Source organism: Periplaneta americana, chromosome 7, assembly GCF_040183065.1.
Source record: "Periplaneta americana isolate PAMFEO1 chromosome 7, P.americana_PAMFEO1_priV1, whole genome shotgun sequence".
Taxonomy (NCBI): domain Eukaryota; kingdom Metazoa; phylum Arthropoda; class Insecta; order Blattodea; family Blattidae; genus Periplaneta; species Periplaneta americana.
In genome coordinates this window covers 22,272,198-22,283,785 of record NC_091123.1, presented here as the reverse complement: position 1 = coordinate 22,283,785, position 11,588 = coordinate 22,272,198, and the positions used below count along the sequence as shown (strand labels likewise).

Below are 11,588 nucleotides of genomic sequence, written 5' to 3'. Positions count from 1 at the left end.
GATTTTTTAATTTCCGAGAACATGAAAACAAACATACCGCTCGTGTATCGTACATTATTTTGTGCGAAGATCGTTTATTACATACCTGAAAGAGGAATTTCTAATTAGTTGCAATGAAATCTCTATCTGGGTTTCTGTTCAATGACGGCAACTTTTAAAAACTAAAATATCTATCTTCAACATTGTTGCTATAAAATGTTTTCTGTGTTTACTATATTCCAGCAGGCCGTGATATACGTCTGTCTTTTTTTTCCCCCAATCTATAAATGCGAATTTAAAACAAACGGTAAGGTTATGTAATGATTTATTTTTCATTTTAATATTTTAACAATATTATTTATATAACATATTGCAGTAATAAAACCGGCATCTGGAATCTTGTTGATTTTTTCACGGCTTCCTTAATGTTACTTGCATTACAAATGCAGTAACTTTTGTGGTGTTGTAGAGTTTACTTAATTTTTGCAAATATTTAAAAACAATAATTAACAGTGCAATTTAGGTGAAATTGCAGTGGTAAGTTTCCAACTTATAATTATTACTATGTTAAACGTCTCTAAAAATAATCTGTTAAAAGCCTAAAGCAGTAAAATCAATATGTCACTTAAGAGGTAAGAAGAGGGAAATTGTTATGTGTGTTAGGTTGGGAATACTGAATGTGGTATTTCACACTTACCGCGTATTGGTTTTGTGCGGAAAGCAAGCAAATACGCACGATCTCGCACAAAATAATGTACGATACACGAGTGGTATGTTTTATTTCAATTCTCGGAAATTAAAAAAGCTCAACTACGTTTCGCTTTTTCAAACTTTTCCTCGAACATGAAAACTTCAACATACCGCTCTTGCAACGCTTATTACTATTGTGCGAGATCGTGCGTATTTGCTTGTTTTCCGCACAGAACCAATACGCGGTAAGTGTGAAATACCACATTCAGTATTCCCAAACTAACACACATAACAATTTCCCTCTTCTTACCGCTTAAGCGCGACATTAATTTTACTGCTTTAGGCTTTTAACATATTATTTTTAGAGACGTTTAACATAGTACTAATTATAAATTGGAAACTTACCACTGCAATTTCACCTAAATTGCAATGTTAATTATTGTTTTTAAATATTTGCAAAATTAAGTAAAGTCTACTACTCCACGAAAGTTATTGCATTCCTGATACAAATAACATTAAGGAAGCCGTAAAAAAATCAACAAGATTCCAGATGCCGATGTTATTACTGCAATATGTTATATAAATAATATTGTTACAATATTAAAATGAAAAATAAATCATTACATAACCTTACCGTTTGTTTTAAGTTCGCATTTGTAGACTGAGGGAAAAAAAAGACAGACGTATATCACGGCCTGCTGGAATATAGTAAACACAGAAAACATTTTATAGCAACAGTGTTGAAGAAGTTGCCGTCATTAAACAGAAACCAACATGGAGATTTCATTGCAACTAATTAGAAATTCGTCTTTCAGGTATGTAATAAACGATTTGAGCTTTTCCTCGACCATGAAAACGTCAACATACCGCTCTTGTATCGTATATTACTATTGAACATATGTAACCCCAGAGACTGCAACAATCGTCACCAGGGTGAAGGAGGAGGGAGCTGACCTTTTAACAACGGCATTGGGAGTGATGCAATATTATGCATAAGCTTGGCGGCATTGTTGCGTCATCTGACAGACGCAATAAAACCACGTGGCTGGTGTGCCGCAGCCGAAGTGTGTGCGAAACTGGGCGGAAGGCGATCGATGCGCCGTGCGTCGCCCCGGCATCGACCCGCGTCCACACCGCGCTGGTCAAGTGAGCTCCCGAATAACAAACCGAAGACATCAGCCCCACACTTTACACAGCAGCTCAGTGGCCTCTGACCGACCTTACACCTGCCAGGTCCAACGCCGCACACATCTGAACACCTACAAGATTACTACAGTCTTAAAAACGCGCTGTGAAAGAAGACAGCTGCTGAGTTGTTGAGAGTAGTATCGGGCCCGCCTTAAAGTCTCTCTCGTACTACGTAGCACAAACAAGGGGGAACAGGTTTTGCGAAAATTGATTCACAACCCTCACTCCACCACCCCCTACCACCCCTCTGACGACAACGCGCTCCTTGTCCCCAACCTGTGCATCTGCCAGAGCCCCCTATCGCTCGCTCTCTTCAACCCTCCCTTCCAGTTCTGTTGTTTTTATTGCAAATCTCCCTCCAGCCCTCGTTCTCTCACCCCTTTCGTTCCTAAACACTCAGTCTAGAGCTGTGAGTCAAGGGTAAAAGATCGTATCTTCTGGACAGTTGTGGACTATTCCGTTAGGAAGACCAATTTATCAAGAGTACCATAAACATATTTGAACAGGTATGTAACTTCTGTTTTGTGTTGCATGCAAGTATTCGGTTACTTTCCATACACGAACAACCATAAAATCACTCATCTACAGGCATATTTTTACTTCAGCTTCTTTAAATACATATAATGATTTCGAAATATTGTAAACAATTAAACCCAGAACTTTACATTTCATATATAAAAATGAGTGAAACCTAACATAACGTCTAGGTTCTTGAGTATGGCATAAAGAGACTGAAGACCGCCCATGTCACGTGACTTACATCCCATACAGTAGTAAATTGTTTATCTCAGAATTGCGCATAACTTGTTTACACCACATTATATCTCCAGTTAATTCAGTAATCGTACCAGTAACTTAAATATTTTCATTAAGGAGATTGTGATACAAATTTTATTCGTAATAAGCAATAATAATACATATATATCGTACATCATGAAATTTTCCTCAAATCGATGAGGGACTGATGGTGTAATTACATTTAGTTTGAATTAATATTAATATCGGAAAGTAATAAATTACTCTTCTTTTGGTATGAAAAGTTATAATATACCTTCAAATGTTTTCTTTAACATATTTCTGCTCTATATTTTCAAAATGTATAATGCATTTTACTGTATATTCTATAATTTTAGTTTTACTGGATATTAAATATAACAGTAATAATATTAAATTCACGTCATTTTAATTCATTTATCGGATCGGTGATTTAAATACGTCAATCAAGAATATTCTGATATTATTTTGTGTCTTTAAAGGTATATACGCTTTAACATTTAAGTCATATCTCGCATATAGAATCTCTGAGTTTATCAGAAGGCCGTGGACTATTGTTGTGATTCTGTATTTTTTTTTGATCATAGGCTATAATTATTATTTATTACTAGAATTCGTTTAACTGATTTCAATTATATTAATGACTAGTGGCTTATGCAGCAAATGCTGCAAACTAAGTTCATTAGACGTTCAAATAAACTTTTTTCAGATTTATTTTCAATGAAGAATACCAGACATTCTGAAAGTTATTTGCTTCCATAATAATGAAAGATACTCTCTTTCGAGCCAATACTGAAGAGAACCACGCATATAAATATCTACACCACACCGCCATTAAATATATGAAAAAGACCCAACCCCACTCGATTAATAACTATAAAAATATTTGATTTTTAATAATATTATTATCTTACGTAAGTTTTATAGCTTTCAGTAACATATACTATATATACTATATAGCCGCCACTCAGTAAAATATAGAAATCAAAATCTAATTTAAGTTATTCTCTACATCTACTTATATAACCCCAAAACGTTTCAGTTTCATATCATCAATATAGCATTAATATGTATAATTAATGAAAAATAGTCACATCACGGTGTTAACTACAATAATATTTCATTTCTAATAGTAATAATGTCATCAAACCACCTCAAGTTTTGTAGTTTTTAATATCCAATACACAGCTGTACCCAGAAAATTATACACCACAGAATCGAATCTGTAAATTATTTTTAGTAAGTTAGGTTTTTAATAACCAATTTAATTTGAGCTCTAAATATGTCAGCATTCTTGCAGATCATGGCCTTCGTGTAATATTGTTTACTGTAGTGTGTGTTTTGTTTTATTCTGAAATGCAACACGGCCGACTTGATGCTCGCTTCGCTTCTCCTAGTTCTCAAAACTGACGACAAATGGATTTTGGAAAATAGGAAATTATGTAGGAAAATTGACATTTCACTGAAAACTATTATTTTTCCGAAAAACTTTGGGTTCCAAGCTTCAAAATGAGGGGCCATTTATTAAAATCCATTCAGCCGTTTTCCCGTAATTTCCATTACCAGTTCAAATTATATATAGATTATGATTATGATAATGATAAGTAAGGCGATCATGAATCATGGTATGTAAGTTTCCAATCTGGCATTTGCCTTTGTAACTGAAGGGCAACCATGAAAAATCTCAGTCAGATTTGCCGGACACGGGGTTTGAACCTGCGACCTTCCTAATGCGAATCTAGTGTGTTGCAACTGAGTCACCTCGCTAGATGAAAATAATCTTTTAGCTTGAAATTTACCTAAAATTAATTAAGGATGAAAAGAAAGTAGTGAAGTCGAATTAAAATCTGATATAAATATCGCAAAAGAAGTATTTCTTCCCTTGCTATGGAAATTTACAAACTATCATCATCATTATCATTGGCGCTACAGCCCTTGGTGGGCCTGGGCCTCCCTTAGTAATTGTCGCTGAAAAAGGATCGACGTACAGAGATGATAATAATGATGATGATAATAATAATAATAATAATAATAATAATAATAATAACACTTAACCTTTTAATGTTTCATCAGTAACATGTAGGCCTAGTAACTTATAATGCCGTTTTATGTTATACAACCGTTTTCGTAGTAATACTTGTGAACAAATCATACTTTTAATATTCACATTACAGTATATTGTCAGCAAAAAAATGCATCTTCCCATCCTACTTGAAACTTTCGTTTTTATAGAGGTAGATGGTTTCGAGAGAGACATTGCGACGATACGCCACTCGCAGGTCAGAGACTAATACAAATGGAACGGAGTTTGCCTCCAGTGAGTGAGAGGGTGGGGGTTGTAGGTAGGAAGCGAGAGAAAAGCACTGCGAGCCACAATGTGCTCGTGAGTCGCATTTTCGACACGGATGCCATAATGGATCGCCCAGCTGATTAATTTGTCAATTATTTATTTTCAACGCAAATCTTATACATATATCGGCATTTTAATTATGAGTAGGCTACATATAAATCGATTAATAATCGATTAGAGCAGTCCTGGTCATTAATACCTCAAATGACTCACCGTCGATTATCGTTCAGTTCCCCACTCCACCTTGCCTGGCTGAAACAATAACGATTTGGGTCAATACAAGTAGACAGAAAAATAAAACCATTGTTCAGCGATGGATTGTACAGGGTGTCTGAATTAAGTCGTTCATTTTTCTTAGGGAGTCCAAATAACAGCTGAGACTTGTTGGAAGTATTTAATGGTTTTGTAGGGGAAATCAGGGGTAGGTATCAGAGTGCTGCAGAACAGCGATTACAACCGGTTTATATTCCACAGGTTGCAGATCAACCGACGAGGTTTGACTTTCGTTCGAATATCCGGCCTTGAAGCGGTTGCGCCTGGCTAGACAGAACCACAGATATATAGGACAGAACACCAAGCGCATTTCATCATACAGGAACTCTGATGACATTTTGTAACTACACAAATGGACTAATTGAAGGAAATTTACTTTTCCTAAATAAAAAAGTGTTAGCTTGAAATTCGTGGGAAAATATTTGGGGCTAAGAGGGGTGAAGTTACAGGAAAATGGAGAAAGTTACACAACACAGAACTGCACGCATTGTATTCTTCACCTGACATAATTGATGATTATTAGCCTAAAAATGTCCCGTTAAGGGCAAAGGCCTCCTCCTATAGAGGGAGAGCTCTATTTGTCTCACGCGGTGAGCTACTCCGCGTAAGAGATGTTTACAACCTTGGAATTGTTCACTTTCTGCACAGTTTGGTATTGTTCGCTTGTTTCTGTCGTACTGGTTATAGTCGCTGTTCACTTGTCTTCTTATGTTTTTCCAGTCTTCCCTATGTCTTGCTCTGCTTGACCAATGGCTTCCTACTCGTTCACTGAAGAGGTCGGCCCATCTTCTTCTTGGTCTTCAGCGTGCTCTCTTGCCAATGCGGGGATCCCATAGTGTGACTTTCTGCGTCCATCTTCCGTCTCTAAGTCGTGCAACATGGCCTCCCCACTTCCATTTGGTGTTGGTGGCTTGCAGTGCTGGATCTTTAATTGCTGACATCTTTTGTAGCACTTCGTTTGGAACTCTGTCCCTCAGTGATAAGCCTAGTATCCTTCTCAGCATCTTCCTTTGGCATATTTGGAGACTGTTATGAAGTTTGGCAGTAAGAGACTACGTCTGACACCCATATAACAGTACAGGAGTTACGCAGGACTCCAATATTTCTACTCTGAGTTTCTTGCTGAGTGTTCCCTCCAGTACGATGAACTTGAGACTCCAGAATGCCTTCCACGCGAGAGAAATCCTTCGTTTTATTTCCTTCTCTGCCTTCTGATGAAAGGAGACTAGCTGTCCTAGGTATACGTATTCAGACACGTATTGTAGTTCTGCACCATCAATTATTATGGGTGACTCCGGCCCGTTCGACATTACTTGTATCTTGGTCATATTCATCAGGAGGCCTGCTGATCTGCTGATTCTGACATAATTAGGAATATTAAATCCAGAGGTTTGATATGGGCAGGGCATGTGGCACGTATGGGCGTATCTAGAAATGCATATAGAGTGTTAGTTGGGAGACCGGAGGGAAAAATACCTGAGGAGGCCGAGACGTAGATAGGAGGATAATATTAAAATGGATTTGAGGGAAGTGGGATATGATGGTAGAGACCGGATTAATCTTGCACAGGATAGGGACCGATGGTGGGCTTATGTGAGAGCGGCAATGAACCTTCCGGGTTCCTTAAAAGCCATAAGTAAGTAAGTTAGCTTAAAATAGGGTTATAATTGATTGGACACTTTGGTACATTTATCTTAATAACTAATATATAAATCAACTAATGGACACCGGTAACAACAAAGGAGATAAGCGCAATGCATAGGTGAAATCTGAATGTAAGCAAATACAGGGACATCATTTTATTTTTACTAACATTTTTAATATTAACTTGCCTATACCTCTGGATCAACGCCGTTTGCTATCCCCTTCCACGACTGGAGTAATATACAAACAAATCACTTTACTAGGTATAGGAGAGAAGAAAATTAGTTCATCCATTTACGTTCTTTTTTTATTTTTTTTTTGGGTTATTTTACGACGCTGTATCAACATCTTGGTTATTTAGCGTCTGAATGAGATGAAGGTGATAATGCCGGTGAAATGAGTCCGGGGTCCAGCACCTAAAGTTACCCAGCATTTGCTCGCATTGGGTTGAGGGAAAACCCCGGAAAAAACCTCAACCAGGTAACTTGCCCCGACCGGGAATCGAACCCGGGCCACCTAGTTTCGCAGCCAGACGCGCTGACCGTTACTCCACAGGTGTGGACTCCATTTACGTAAACTATGAAATATTGCGCTTTTGAGTTTAATAATTTTCATTAGGTTTTTTGTTTAATCAAAATACAGTACAGTATTAACAATGAGTGTTTTTACTCACGAACTGAGCTGTCCATGTGGACGTATTCATTATGCAGTGTATATTATACTGTCTACAGCACATTAGCGTACAATATAGAGAATGAAGTTAAATTGAAAAATAATCATAATATGGATATTTAAACACACTTTTTTTATATGGTGGCCGTTCATTTCGATACAGGCTTCAGTTCTAATGTGCATATTATCGCACTATAGACTATTGTACCTAATCCCAATTACCAGTTTCATCATTCGTACTAGTAACTCATGTTGAAATAATTCTGTACCCACTCTATAAAAGAGTACCTTATGTACTGTAAATTCAATCTTCTCTTCTGCCCGATCCGAAAAGATAAAATTACTCAGACATACTATCCACTGTCCGTCCAAGTGGTTATGTCGTATGGTCGTAGAAAGGAGGGAAATCACGTACAGTTAATTACTTAACGAAGCCCTTTTATTTAAGTTATTTTAAACACTTGTATAATATTACGTAGACGTCCAATTCCTAACAGAAATTAATGTTCTCAGAAAAGAGCTAAGACAGCCCAGCCACTAGCTGGCGAATAAAAGCTGATGGAGGAAACCGAGATACGGCGTAGGCAAATGGACGACAGTACCTGTGCGAAAATGATTCAATATTGAAAGCTCTTTCGTCACTGGAAAACGCGAACATATTTTTGGAACGTACTGTGGCTGCTATGACTGTATATGCGGTTTTGGATCTGTGTGGAAGACGGTTGAACTTCGTTAGTAGAAGGGGTGGGAGTGAAGTACATTAAAAAACTCAGGTACAATAAAAATTGAAGTAAAAATAAAATGATGTCCCTGTACAAGAATAAAATAAATTACAATTACAAAAGAGAAGAGCAAATATGTACACACTTACTATTGTAACGTTCATACTTTAAACTCAAAATATATAGGTTACCTCTGAAAGAGTAGTTGTTAATATAGCCTATGCATTTTAATTATTCTAAGTGGATGTATTATTATTTCTCTAATAACTCGTTTTTAGGGAGATAACAAGTTACTAACAAAAATAAAAGCAATCTCAAGTGTAATGATTGTAGTTTCATGATGCGTGCTTCAGTCAATGAGGGGAAAGGAGGAAATATCATTTGAAAGGTACACGATGATAATCGCGTCCTTGCAATGATTCTTGGAACTCCTGGATGGCTCAATATTATCCGTCGTTCATGATCCAGAGCCGTCTAACCGAGTGAGACTCGGACATTCGTTAAACTGAACATTTGACTGCTCCGCGAGACGGAGGATCTTTGCAGACTGTCTATAGCGCCGGGCGTTCAGTAGCAATTTCTCTTTTCTATCTTTCGTAACCGGTTATGCAGAACTCTAGTAGGTATAACGTTCACTGACATCACGCGAATGTTACAAATTTTAGTCTTCGTATAAAAATTTTATGTAAAACACGTTCTGTAAATCTGTTATTTAATTATTTATTTTCCATCTAATTAAAGAGGTACTGTAATATTTAACACACGAAAGATATATAATACATTTTTCGAAGTGATATAGTATTAAAAGTTGCGTAATCAAGATGTATAATCTTATTCATTAAGGGAGTTGATTCTAATTTTAACTTCCATGAGGAATTGTTGAATCTTTTAAGCCTGACAGATCTTCATCCACTTTGACTTCTTAGCCTTTCATTGATATCTTACGAATCAGACATATTTAAATCGAGGAGCGGTTTTTCTAAACTCGATAGATACAAAAAACTACTTTTCTCATAAAACAAGTTTTATTGTATACCAGTGGCGTATACTGGTTAAAGGGTTTGGGCTACCGCTGACCCTATTATTACACAAAATATATCTAACAATTACTTTAATTTTAATTACTATGGTAAAACTAATAATACAAAATTATTACATAATGTTATATTATAAACTTTTTCTTTTGTAATTTCCTTGGGCTACCGCCGGTAGCCCCGGTAGCCCGCAAAATACGCCCCTGCCATACACAGATGTTTTTGGGATGGAGATATAATATTAGGATATGTTTTCCTATTCCATGATATCTTTGAAATAACTTGTAAGTCATTGAATAATTTTACTCACATAACCAAATTTATTATCTTCAAAAAGGCAAAGTTTTTGCAAAACTAGATAGATGCAAATCAAAAGTTAGATAATGAACACAAATTGCATGTCTTTTATAATTAATTTTACTTATACAGGGACATCATTTTATTTTTACCAACATTTTTAATATTAACCTGGCTATACCTTTGGATCAACGCCGTTGTCTACCCCCTTCCACGACTGGAGTTCGATGATACTGGCGTAATATACAAACAAATCACTTTACTAGGTATAGGAGGGAAGAAAAGTAGTTCATCCATTTACGTAAACTAGGAAATATCGCGATTTTGAGTTTGATCATTTTCATTAAGTTTTTGTTTAATCAAAATACAGTATAGTATTAACAATGAGTGTTTTTACTTACAAACTGAGCTTTCCATGTGGACGTATTCATTATGCAGTGTATATTATACTGTCTACAGCACATTAGCGTACAATATGGAGAATGAAGTTAAATTGAAAAATAATCATAATATGGATATTTAAACACATTTTTAAAATGGTGGCCGTTCAGTTCGATACAGGCTTCAGTTGTAATGTGCATATTATCGCACTATAGACTATTGTCCCTAATCCCAATTACCAGTTTCATCATTCGTAACTAGTAACTCATGTTGAAATAATTCTGTACTTACTCTATAAAAGAGTACCTTACGTACTGTAAATTCAATCTTCACTTCTGCCCGATCCGAAAAGATAAAATTACTCAGACATGCTATCTACTGTCCGTCCAAGTGGTTTTGTCGTAGGGTCGTAGAAAAGGGGTAAATCACGTGACAGTTAATTACTTAACGAGGCCCTTTTATTTAAGTTGTTTCAAACAGTTGTATAATATTACGTAAATGTCCAATTCCTAACAGAAATTAATGTTTTCAGAAAAGAGCTAAGACAGCCCAGCCGCGAATAAAAGCAGGTGGTGGAAACCGGGATACGACGTAGGCAAATGGACGACAGTACCTGTGCGAAAATGATTCAATATTGAAAGCTCTTTCGTCACTGGAAAACGCGAACATATTTTTGGAACGTACTGTTTACTATGGCCGTAAGGCTACTATGACTGTATATGCGGTCTTGTATCTGTGTGCAGGACGGTTGAACTTCATTAGTAAAAGGGGTGGGAGTGAAGTACATTCAAAAACTCAGGGTACAATAAAAATTGAAGTAAAAATAAAATGATGTCCCTGTATAATATACAAAACCTCTCCTGTGTCACTTGAACATCTTCAATCTCTTTGTAGAACAATTTTGCCTCATCAGATACTTGGAAAAATTTCATGAGTTTCAAAACATCCTTACTTTTTTCTGTGGTGACCGTGTTAACTTTCGGTAATACAGGCGACTCGAATATATCTATGTTGCATATTTTGAAACCATCTTTGAGGATTGAAACCTCTACAGGTAGATCTGTGAAAGTTTGTTGAACAGATACAGTTACTTTCCGTCTGTTATTTCATCGATCTTTGTTGTAGGAAATAACACACTGACCTGTCATTTGGAATCGGAGTTTAGTTTTAAGCATTTTCTTTGCACTCGTTTTCAAATCAAATTCTTCCCATTCAGTTGCTAGGATTTTAACTTTGCCATGATTCTCCAGTATTCGATGGTATTCCTGAGGTGAGAGAATACTCTCTCGTTTTCTGAGATCTTTCTCTCTCCGGAGCCATATAACTATGAACACGGACTGGGAAGAAGTGAAGGATCGAAGAGAAAACTCTGCACTTTTCAAGAAACCATATCAGCTTTGCCATTACAATGTTAAACAATATATTATATTAAACAATCTCTGACACGTGACTATCCATAATCTCATACAGCAGAAGTTATAACGTAACCTAAATAATATAAAACAGATAAATCTCCTACTGTGTGGATGGGTGTTTCATAAACAATAATTGATACTGTGTCATCATTTTATTTTTACTTGCATT

General features: G+C 36.3%; 1 protein-coding gene across 1 annotated transcript in view; it reads left to right on the top strand.

The window, feature by feature from the left end:
- Positions 1 to 2,255: 2,255 nt before the first annotated feature.
- Positions 2,256 to 11,588, top strand: part of LOC138702968 (sodium- and chloride-dependent GABA transporter 1-like) — a 135,939-nt gene continuing 126,606 nt past the window's right edge. Inside the window, exon 1 of the mRNA XM_069830408.1 lies at positions 2,256 to 2,363. The gene's annotated coding sequence lies outside the window, so the exon portion shown is untranslated. The remainder of the gene's footprint in view (positions 2,364 to 11,588) is intronic.